The sequence below is a fragment of the Pinus tabuliformis genome, chromosome 7 (genome assembly GCF_031772625.1).
Source record: "Pinus tabuliformis cultivar Carrire ecotype Pingquan chromosome 7, CPIR1, whole genome shotgun sequence".
NCBI classification, from domain to species: domain Eukaryota; kingdom Viridiplantae; phylum Streptophyta; class Pinopsida; order Pinales; family Pinaceae; genus Pinus; species Pinus tabuliformis.
The window spans coordinates 2,006,757,152-2,006,770,230 of NC_142293.1; positions in this window are offsets into that span (position 1 = coordinate 2,006,757,152).

The following is a 13,079-nucleotide window of genomic DNA, read 5'->3' on the forward strand; positions in this document are numbered from 1 at the left end:
GAAGATTTGGAGGAGGAGATAATTTAGGGAAAAATCCCTACTACAGGAGGATCAATAATAAATAATAAATCAAAAATATATTATGGAATTATGGCACAGATTGTGGAACTCCAATGATTGAGAAAATCTAGGAATGTGTTCCCTGCCATTTAATGCAGATTCCTAGTATTCGGGATTAGATCCACTAATCAAGGTGTAGAAATTTACTGGGTAAGTTCCTCAGATAGAACACCAAAGGACACCACTCAAAAATGGATCACAGATCAATACATTAGTATTCTTGACGTGGTTAAAACCTTCAAAGAGGGAAACAGTCCATGGCCTGAACCAACGCAGCCACTTCAGGCAATTTATTAATAAAAGAATGAAAATTTACATAAGCTTATCTCATGAATGGTTACCCTACAAATGACCCTCCATGCTCTTTAAATAGAGATCATGGACCAATCGGGTGTTAAACCACAGATAAAGTGTCGGTAATACTGAGGAGAGAATGAACCATCGGATCATTACATATCGTGACCATCGGATTGTAAGTTACAAAAATACATAGTAAAGAAACACACTTTACCTAACTCTACACTAGACCAAGTTATACTTAACTATTTCCTATGTGTCAGAATATCCTAACATACCTCCTTAAGAACAACTTGGGATAGGATTGAAGGATGTATAAATATGACATAATAGGAGAAGGAAGGAGGCATTAGGGCCTATCCCCCCTTAGTGACAACTTACTGGACTCCAACCATAAATCAAAGTTTAGTAAACTTTGCCTCTGTGAGAGCCTTTGTAAAGATATCTACAACTTGATCACCTATTGAACAATATTTCACTTCAAGGACATGGTCATGAATGAGCTTATGAATGGCATGTGAATTTCAATGTGTTTGTTGCGCTAATGTTGGACTGGATCTTTGCATAGTTCAATGGCACTTTGATTATCACACCAAAGTGTAGTAGGATGCTACTGCTGAAAGCAAAACTCTGACAGGATCTGACGAAGCCATAGGGCTTCCTTACTAGCTTCTACGACACCACGATACTATGCTTCTACTGAAGAAAGAGAAATGGAACTTTGTTTCTTGCAATCCCATGTAATAGGTCCTGAACCAAGAGTGAACACATAACCTGCACTATACTTCCGATCATCAGGGTCACCAGCCTAATCAGAATCAGCGCAACAAACACATTGAACTACACATGCACTTCATCAGAAATCTCATTTATGACCATGTTCTTGAAGTGTAATATTGTTCAATAGATGATCAAGTTGCAGGCATCTTTACAAAGACTCTCACAGAGGCGAAGTTTACTAAACTTAGATTTATGGTTGGAGTTCAAGAAGTTGTCACTAAGGGGGGATATGCTCTAATGCCTCCTTGATGTGGTTAAAACCATCAAAGAGGGAAATAGTCCACGACATGAGCCAACACAGCCACTTCAGGCAATTTATTAATAAAATAATGAAAATTTACATAAGCTTCTCTCATGAACGGTTACCCTACAAATGACCCTCCATGCTCTTTAAATAGAGATCATGGACCAATCGAGTGTTAAGGCACAGATCAAGTGTCAATAATATTGAGGAGAGAATGAACCATTAGATCACTACATTCGTGACCGTCGGATTGTGAGTTACAAAAGTACATAGTAAAGAAACACACTTTATCTAACTCTACACTAGACCAAGTTATACTTGACTATTTCCTATGTGTCAGAATATCCTAACACAAGGGATTTTGGTGGGGAAAGATTCCTCCACTCATGGGGAATGATTCCTAATGATTTTTTCTTGACTATTTCCTATGTGTCGGAATATCCTAACACAAGGGATTTTGGTGGGGAAAGATTCCTCCATTCATGGGGAATGATTCCTAATCATTTTTTATAAGTACCAAGTACAATTTGCCTCTAGGGGGATATTTTCATTAGTCTCCTTGTGGAGAGAACTTGTATTTCTGCAGCTCCATTGTATTTTCTTGTAGGGATGTAATTGTATTGATGAAAATAATGAAGATTGGTTTCATGTTCAGCTTCTAAATCGTGTTCTCCTCCATAGGTATCTGAGTTTCATTGGGCTTGGCCATCCAAGGAGCCTCAGATCCCTTTTGTATCATTTTCTTTTCTTCTTTTCACTTCTTATAGACATGCATCTCTTGTTTTTATTTCCTTCTACTTCTTCATTTAGTATTAATGATTTCTTGATGTAGGATTGAGTTAAACGGTTAATGTAAGTTCTTTTGTAGGATCAAATTCATCATTTCATCCTTGGAAAATATTTGGAAGGTCATATTAATCATTGAACTACTTGGATTATCTTTCTTATTCCGAAATCTAGATTTCTGGAACTCCTTTGTGGCAAAGAGCACTAAATTTATTCTATTTTTAGAGGATGCTAATGAGATTAAATCGAGTTGGTTCCACTTGCATTAGATCCAAAAAACATTCTAGTTCATAACAAAAATTACCCCACTGCATTTTCATTTTATTAGGTTAGGCATTTTTTAAATTTACTAGCTCACTAGTTCTCGAATTTCTAGATTTTTGACTAGTAATGTTCTTCTATTTTTTAGCATGGGTGAATAGAGGTCTTTTTGAGTGATTCCACTCGGAATGGGGACCTAGAACATCATAGTCAATAAAAAAATTGTCCCATCAAATTTGGATTTGATTTCCTTGGTCATTCAATGAATTATAATTTCGTATAGTAAATCTGTAACATCCTATAGTAAATTAGGGGATCGTATAGGAAATCCTATAGCATCTTGGAGGAAATCCTGTAGCATGCTGGAGGAAATCCTATAGAATCCTGTAGGAAAGCCTATTTTGAGCCGAATGGAAAAAAATCAGCATTGAAGCTAGGAGTAGGCCTCTACTTGACCTCCATGCCATCAAGACCATTTTAACCCTCTTGCCCCACACTTGTCTCCCCTGCCAAAGATGAAGGAAATATTAGCATTTGCGTTTATAAAGAAAAAAGATTTAAAAAAATGAGTTCTTTTATATTTGCACATGCACACAATAGTTAGTACTCTCTAGATCAGATTTCATGCTCAGTTAGTTTAAATCATCACATGTGATAAATAGGGTTAAGATAGGTTTCTTTGACATTTAGTTCATGATCTTTATGCAATTAGGATTGGTTTCTTTCCTTGTACACCATTTCTTGCAATAAAGTTAAGGTTCCATTTTGAACATTTCATTTTCTACAATTAGATTAGGATTTGACTTCAGTACATGCACTCCATTACATCATGACAGGAAAGGAATGACACATTGTATGCCTCATATATAGTGCCGATACCTCTTAAGTTTGTACGAACCTCAGGTTGATAATTAAAGTCGGTAGCCTTAGGATTTGCATCATTCTTCTTGTAATACCGAGGCTCATCACTTTTTGGCACTGTTGCCATGGAGGTGTCAAAGTATGCATTGTTTTCTTCCCTAGTTGATTCATATATTTTCACTTTTTGCAAAAACAAAATATTTGCATTAGGCATATTTAATTCAAAAGTAGAAAACTACATTGCATTATATTTTTCATTCAATCATAAAAATAAAAATAAAAAAAATTTCTCCAACACCAACCCATCCTCCCATTTGATCACGTGGTGCAGTAAGAGCCACATCACCATTCACTTTTGTAGGTAGAAGAAGAATATGGCAAAGAATGTAGAAGAAATGGACGGAGATGATGACAATGAGGAAGATCCTCTTGGATTTCCCATTCAAGATACTGATGGTAGTGTGCACATGAAGAACATCCCTCCATCTTTTCTTTCAAAATTTCATGGTCTAAGGTCATAGGATCCGGAAACCTTTCTCTTTGAATTTGAAATTGTTTGTAGATCTTATGGTTACTTATTAAAAACTCAAAAACTGAGATTGTTTCCAGCAACATTGAAGGATTGAGCTCTTAAATCGTTCATGAGTTTAGGGACTAATTCAATAAGATCATGGAATGATATGCAAAGGATATTTCTAGAAAAATACAAAGATCATGATCTTAAAGAAGAAATATTTAGAATGAATCAAAGAGAAGAAGAGAGCCTTGAGGATCTAATAGAGAGGTTCATGTATAAGGTTAAGAGGGAAAAACTACATCATTTAGGATCCGACACACTAAAAACCCTCTTACTTAGAACAATTAGGAATGAATGGATTAATCTCCTTGATCTCATGAGTAGAGTTGATGTATACCAATTATCATTTGAAGAAATTTATGAAACATGCAAACACATATTAAGAGGAAGGGTAAGAGTAACTAAAGCAACATCAAGATCGGTAAGTCAAGCTAAACTTGGAATTTTGTTTGATGATTTTAAAGCAGAAATTCTTAGCAATCTAACCAAACAAGTAGAAATCTTGAGAATGCAAGATGAATAAAAAGAAGATGTCGATATTCATGTTGTCCATGCAGAATCAAATGATTTTAAATGTTGCTCCTCATTACCAAGGTTGAAGGAACTTCACCAAGAGGACAATGGAGCAAGTTAATTGCCAATGCAGCTATGTTATGTAGTTCCAAGAGGACCATGGCATCCTAGTCAACCTTGTATGATGCAAGAACCTAATTCACAATTTCAAATTTATGCATATCCACCTCAAAGTAACTGGAACATGCCCTTTCCTTGGCAACATTGGCCATCTCAACCCCAAAACCAATCTTGGCAACAAGGTTGCCAAGGAACTTATGGAAGCCATCCACAATATCCTTAGTATTTTACTCAATATCCTCCATACCCAACCCCATGTTATCCCCACCATTCATCTCCACCACAACCACAACCCCAACCACATCCATCTCAAATATTCATTCTCACTCACGTACCTATACCACCATTTCCAAACCCATGTATTGAGGTAGCTTAGCCCACTTACAATGTTGAGGTACAACACTTCCAAACATCTCCTTTTGAGATCAATGGTATTCACTATAGTTCAAGAAGAGTATTGTAAAAAAGAGATTATCTTTATCATTGAAGGACCACATCCAGAAGAAGAAGATTCAAATGAGAAGACCACAGAATCATGGGCTGCACTTTATGAAGAGCAGTCATAAAAATCAGAGATCGATAGAGCCACCTTGTGGTTACCATCAAAACCTCCATGTATTCAAGAGAACACAAAAAGAGGAAGATTTTAAGGTCATGGTAGAAGAAGACATGAAGAATGATCTAGATAAGCAAGAAAACCGAGTACATTAAAGTTATGTTGAGGTTTGGTTCGAGAAAATCAATAAGACAGAGCATCACTCTCTTCTTCAACTATGCTTGATTCTTTTGATGAGCCTAGGAATTGCAACAATAATGCTGTAACTCCGAGGGCTACCAGATTTACATATCAACCTGTGGTTCGTACAAACTTGGAGGTGACAGTGCTATATGCACAAGTAGAAGTGAAGGTCTTGCTTTTTGTCATTGTTTGTTTAGCAAGAGACTCCAGGGTTTCCAAGCCAAACTTCTATAGGGTCAAAAGAAGCTTAATTTTTGATGGAAGGAGAGAAAACCTATTCTAAGAGAGAGCTACTAATCTGAAATGGGGCACTTAGGCTTCTTGTCTAACTTACAAGGACCTTTCCCACTTCCAAAGCTTGAATATTCCCATGTCTTATTGATTAACCAATGCAGAATTAAGAAATGCTTGAAAATAGAGGTGTATACTTATATTTATTGTTGGCTGTTATGGTGTTTTAATATCTATTGTGTATGTTGATATGTAAATACATACAATAAATACTAATGCAGCAATAAACAATCACACAGAAACAACAATTTAATTAGGAGTTCACCCACAACTCTTGGGCTACATCTCTGTGAGCTCTAATCAACTCAACTAGACTCTCTCGGATTATGGTATAAGTCCTTTTTACAAGCTCTTGGCTCAACTCCTACTGCTTTACACAGGAACAATGGGTTTAAACACCATGTTATTCCCTAGCTCTTGGTTCTAACTCTGGATCTTCAGCTCTGGCTTCTTTCTACCCTCTGTCAGTTTACAGCTCTCTTGGCTTTTCACTTGGCTTCCAAGGGACTCCCTTGGCTGCCTTTTTGCTTTTGCGCTGCCTCTTTTTCCTTAGCTTCTTGCTTCGGCTTCACTTTCAGCAACAACACCCAACAACAACCTCAGTAACCAACAACCACCCAGCAGCCCCTGTCTTTGTCATTCTATGGATTTTTAAGCCAAATCAGTGTTGTTAGTTAATTTTCCCTCTCGGGCTCTTTGTCTTCCTATTTTGGTCCACTCAAATCCCCTCTCTAAGTGTTAGCAATCATTTCTAAATGCCCTCAGGGATGGATGCCACCTATTCTATAACGGAAGGGGCAATCGGCACTTGAAATCCCCAAACTTTGGCATTCTCAGCTTACACAGGTAAATGCACTAACACGGGAAAAATCCGCAGAGAACACTGTTCCCCAGACTTCAAATCTTCATAAATGTGCTTTATAACACTATCGAGCCCGCCTAAAATCGCTATTGCAAGTTGCTTCGGCCGTGTTCCAAGGTTTCCTTTCGTATTTTAAAAATATGTTAAAACATGGAAAAATGCCAAAAAAATGGCTTTATCAGATTTGAAATATTATGTATTTGTATTTCGGAACCCTTTCGGGTCCAGTTTCATCGGGTCAGGCACTTTTCCTTCGTATTTCGTTTATTCAACGAAAAATACAAATACAAAGGAAATCATTGTTTGACGGATTTCAAATTATATTAAATCTTGTTTATCGCCGCGTTGGGTACATGTATATATATATATATATCACATATGGTATCAAACTTGCTCTTTTGAATAACTCCAATGCGATATTGCGATACGACTTGTCACAATCGCAAATCGCACATACCCTAGGCCATTTAGTGTGCGCTCCACTGTGATCACTCATTGTGATTTCGCGATCACAATTGCCATGTATTATGCTCCGATAGCCACCGCCGATTGCGATTGCTGATCGGATCTGGACCATTGACCGGCCAAATCCGACAGCTCCTGTGCAGATTTGATTTAAGCCTCCGATAGGCCTCATTTTATTGTTTTCTTTAGCTTTTTTCCTCTTTCCCAACGAATAAAAGGGGAACTTCTTATATGATAACTTCTTCATCTAAAGTCCGTTTTCGCCCATTCAAGTTGCATTGGATTCAGAATGAGGAGACTTCTACAATGAGGCTATTTTGGAGAGCAGCTTGCAATTTTCATTTTCCTTTCATTTACAAAGGATTTGTGCCATTTGACACCTTTTACCTCTTATATGAAGTCTTTTAGACTTAGAGATTTATCCAGGATCCATTTTTGGATCATGCCTTCCCATTAAAAGAACTTTTGGTCTCTAAAAGACTGATATACTGATCTGAATAGTAAATGAGAGTGACTCACCCTCTTCTTTCAGCCTCTCTACACTTGCCTTTGCATAGTGCCTCTGAACCAAGGTTTCTGACCACTTCCCTTCTTGGATGGGCTGGTCTTCCTGGGAAGAACTGTCTTCCTCCTTACTTTCCCACAGAACCCCTACTGAAAGGGTTATATAAGGTAGTTTTGAGCTTCTCTGCCTTGATCATTGATCCTAGGTGGCTCAATGTTAGGACCTCACATTGTCCCTTTTTGACCATATATTTTGCTATTATGTCATCCTTTTTCAACCTATATTTAAAGTCCTTGTTATTGCTTTAAACCACTTTTCCAAAGGTATACAATATTTCTTCTCATTACTATACAGTTAATTTATTCTACATAGAATTACATTACTTTCATAATTTATTGATTGAAACAGATAGTTGCTGAAACAGTGATCATTGTAGTCTACATAGCTGAAACAGCCTGAAGACTGCAGGGTTATCATGACAGGTCATGTTGCTGTAACAATTAGGATAAGGAGCAAATCCCATTGCTGAAGCAGCCGTGATTTGCATTCTAGATTCGACAGCAACAGAAGAAGATCATCAAAGGAGCTGCTACATTGGCTGTAACTACCACATTCCAAAGTCAGCATTACCATAACCATTGTAACAACATTTTGTTAATGGGAAAATTGACTTCCCTATTTTGGTATATTGGGTTAAAGATAGGACTTACAATATAATCAATTGTAATAGATGTGTCCTCTTTAGAAAGAGGAGACATCTACATTAGAAGGGGGACAGACTACAGGAAGGTTTAGCTGAAGGAGAAGAACTAGAATCTTTTTGTAACATGACATATTGATTGATGAATAAAATACTGTTCTGAACATTTCTTTCTAGTTCTCCTTTCTTGGGTAATCTTGTGAGAAGGACAGGGCCCACCTTCATCACAAGATTCACCCATTATATTTCTGTAGTGTGTTAAGTGTGTTTCCTATCCATACCTTGTTAAAAGTTTTGTTTACTGGATCTTGCTTATGCATTATTGCTGAACTCTATTTTTCCAATTGATTGCCGCATTATCTAGTTCATCTACAGTTGATTCATGAGTGTTCCATTGGCAATTGAGTTTACAAAGTGAGTTGGAAAACATGGTAATTAGAAACAGGTGCTGGATATTCCTGCTTTGGGAATAGGGTCTTGTTCTCTGTTACATCATAGCAAGTGATTTCCTTTGCAGATTGATTCCTTTTCATTAGATTACTCTTTTAATGAAATTAAGCATTCTTTGGTAATTGTCTGCAATAGACTGTTTTTGCTGTAACTTAGAGTGGGACTTCAGTTTGCTTAGAGCAAGGTCCGACTAGTTTATTTATTACTACAAATTTTATTGCTTTTGAGATTGAGCACATACAGTGCGTAGTTTCCTTTGAAATAAACAGACTTCCCTGGGTTGACAATTTATGTAGCACTTAGTTGTTTGGATGAATAAGCAATTAAAGTGACCAACATTTTGGCACCGTTGCCGTGGAAGGCACTTGTAGATTTCAAAAAGCATTAACATTTTTCTTTGAGATATGCAGAGTGCATGAGACGACGCAAGAAAAATAAACATGCAGGTGGCAAGGGTAAAGGAGGAGGAAGAAAGACCTTTATTGATGATATTATATCAAAGGCTGAAACTTCTCAGAGGCTGAGCTCTCGGAAGCCCAAGCCTCAGTTCTCCCTCCAAACAAACTACGAAACAGAGGAAGTTGTGGGTCCTTAAAAATTTGAGGAAACAGTAGAAGAAATTGAAAAATTAGTAGAAGATTTCAAGGAACCAGTTGAAGACATTGAGGAATCAATTGAGGAAATTGAGGAACCAATTAAGGACGTTGAGGAGCTAATAGAAAACATTGAAGACAGAGCAAGTGTAGTGGGAGAATAACCAATGGAAGAGAATAATGAAGGATTCTATAATGGAAGACATGAAGGAAGAGGGGAAAATTCTCTCTCTACCTTGGGATTTCCTATTGGGGATCTTCCTAGGGGAGAAACTCCCATGAAGAATATCCCACTCTCAGCCTAACCTAACTTCCATGGTTTATCTTCTGAAGATCCTGTTGAGTTTCTTTTTGAGTTTGATATATTGTGTAGAAGTTATGATTATGTTACTAATGCTCAGAAATTGAAGCTATTTCCAGCAACACTAAAAGGAAATGCACTAAGATGGTTTATGAGTCTGGGAGGTCATGTAATCACAACATGGGAACAAATGAAGGAGAAGTTCTTAACCAAATAGAAAGACTACTGCCGGACAAGAGAAAAAAGGGAGGAACTATTTAAGATGGTCCAAAAGGAGGACGAAAATCTGGAGGACTTTGTGGAAAGACTACAATACAATCTACAGAGATCCAATCATCCCGATGTAAGTAAAGACATTCTTAAAAAAATATTATTGAAAGGGGTGAGGGATGATTGTTTAGACATGTTGAACATGCTTGGTAAAGGGGACATATCTAAAGAATCGTATGATGAAATCATTAACCTCTGCAAGAGATGTTCAAGAGGAGCTGCAAATAGATCAAAAAGCAGGGATAGTACATATTCAAGAGTCCAAAAATCAGCCAGTGGAGGAGCAACAAGAGCTGAAATAGGTAATTTACTTGAGGAATTCAAAACTGAAATGTTAAGCTCTTTTGCTTCACAGATTGATACCTTGCAGGTTAAGAAGAAACAAGCAGAGGCAGAAGCTGCTTTGGCCATCTTCTATCTTAAATGTAGAGAAAAACATCCACTAAGGGAATGCCCATTGGACAAGGTACCAATTTGCACCATTTGTGAGAAGGACCATGAAACTCAACAATGCCCTTCTTTACCAGGAATAAAAGCAGCGTTGCAACCAATCGAGGAGGAAGCTGAAGCAGTTTATTTGCTGACACGGAGAAGATAATGGCAACCACAAGGACAAAGTATGAACTCTAATATGCCATTTACATCCTCTAATTGTTGGAATAATTATCCTTCTTTTAATCAAGAAAATTACCCGACCTTCAACCAAATGCAATACCCACCATTTAATCAAATGAATTTCCCACCCATGCAACAAACAAACCCTCCCTTTGTAGACCCTGCAATGTGGACTCCTTGGCCTCCACAACAATCTTATTTTAATCAATGGAACCCAAACTGGAGAGCTCAACAAATTCCATTTCCAAACCAATTTCCTCAGTTTCAGCAACCACTCCCTCTACCATCAGGTGCTCCACCAAATAATCAGACAATAAGACCCCAGCTGCCTGTACAACCGAACCCTAACCCTAATAATAATAAAGTTGTGCAAGTCATCGATATTCAGAACCAACCTATATCTCCTGTTTACCCTGTGCAGTGTAATGATATTCATTTACGATCTGGGAGAATAGTTGAGCCTATTATTGATGATATTACCTCTTTTGACTCTAACAAAGAAGAGACAGAGAGAAATAATTTATCCAATAAGGGTGCTAAAACAGCAGAACTGCCCTCTAAGAAAGATGTTGAAACAACAGAACCACCATTCCTTGAGTGTTTAGCCCTCACTAAGACACCTAAGCTGCCTGCTTTTAATCTTCTAGGGGAATTGCAGAATCTTTATGTTAAAATTCCACTCTTACAAGCACTCAGAGATGTACCAATTTATGCCAGAACTGTGAGAAACATTTGTGTTAAGAAACCTGGTAGGAAAGCGAAGGATCCCCTTACATTTCATGTTATGGGTGATCTAGTTGCCTTAATGTCCGAAAAAACTCCTCTTGTTAAATATGGTGATCCCGGCCATCCTATGGTTACAGTACAGATTGGAAAAACCATTATTTCACGAGTTTTGGTAGACTTAGGTGCTGCTATAAATATTATGACCCTTGAAACCTCACAACTACTACAGCTAAAGAATGTAATCAGAGAGACACCAACCATCCTGGAGCTAGTTGACCATTCCACAATTAAACCAGAAGGAGTTATTGAAGACCTGATCATTTCAGTTGAATCGTGGAATTACCCAGCTGACTTTGTTGTATTACAGACTAAAACAAAGTTGGGGGGACATCCTCTAATCTTGGGGAGACCCTGGCTAGCTACAGCAGATGCTTTTATCAGCTGTAGATGAGGTTGAATGACAATTTCTAATGGATGTGAAACTAAGCAGCTTACTCTTTATCCTCATGCCACACCTATGATTAATAATGATGATTCTGTATGGTTGGATTATGATGATAATGCTACTCAACCCATTTTGACTATCGGACAAGCCTTAACTCTTAAAGATACCACGGAGGATGAAGTAATTAGTAATTTTATGTCCGAACCTTCCTCGGTCACTTCTGAAACATATAACCAGTTGACTGCAATTTTTGAACCTGAAACCCAGGAAAAGATTAAATCTAAAAATCTACCTCAAATATAAACTGCTAGCTCCTCTAAAAGCATAATAGTAGAAATCGAACCTAGCAAAACATTGAACATAAACCCCAACTTATCAGATGCTGAAACACAACAACTAATGAAGTTACTTCATGAAAATAAGGAAGCATTCACATGGGACTATACAGATATGAAGGGGATATCTCCTGAATTATATACTCATCGTATCTATATTAAGGAAGGGTGCCGACCAGTCTGTCAACCCCAGTGGCGAATGAATCCCAATTTGAGGGAAATTGTTAAAGAATAACTTCAAAAATTGCTTAATGCAGGGTTTATATACCCCATATCTGACATTGAATGGGTTTCTCCATTGGTGATAGTACCTAAGAAAAATGGGAAATGGATAGTGTGTGTAGATCATAGAGCCTTAAACAAAGCTACTCAAAAAGATCATTTCCCCTTGCCATTCATTGATCATGTTCTAGACAGTTTGTCAGGGAAGAGATTCTTTTCCTTTTTAGATGGTTTTAGCAGATATAATCAAATCAAAATTGCACCCCAAGACCAAGACAAGACCACTTTTACTAGCCCTTGGGGAACTTTTGCTTATAGAGTTCTCCCATTTGGACTATGTAATGCTCCAACAATGTTTCAAAGAGCAGTGGTAGGAATTTCTTTTCATATGCTTAATGACTCTATGGATATATTTATGGATGACTTTACTCCTTATGGTGTGACTTTTGAAGATGCATTACAAAACCTTGAGAAAGTACTTAAACATTGTATACAAGCTCACCTTTCCTTGAGTACTGAAAAATGTCATATGATGATGAATGAAGGAATTGTACTTGGGCACTTCATTTCATTCCTAGGGATTTAGGTAGATCCATCCAAAGTACAGGTAATTCAGACCCTTCCTATCCATAAAACACAAATTGATGTAAGAAGTTTTTTAGGACATGCTAGATATTACAGAAGATTTATCAAATGTTTTTCTAAAATAGCTTCTCCTTTGTTTGTGTTACTTATGAAAAATGCTAAATTTAAGTGGATTGATCTTTGCCAGAAAGCATTTGATGAACTTAAGCATCAGTTGTTTATAGCTCCTATTCTAAGGGGACCTGATTGGGCACTTCCCTTTCATATATCCTCTGATGCTTCAGACACTGCAATTGGAGTTTTCTTGGGACAAGAAGAAAATCATCTTCCTTATGCTATCTATTTCATTAGTAAGAATATGACCCTTGCTAAGCTTAATTTCATAGTTACCGAAAAGGAATTTTTAGCAGTCATTTATGCTATTAATAAATTTCGACATTACATTGCTGGTTACCCTACTTTTGTTCATACTGACC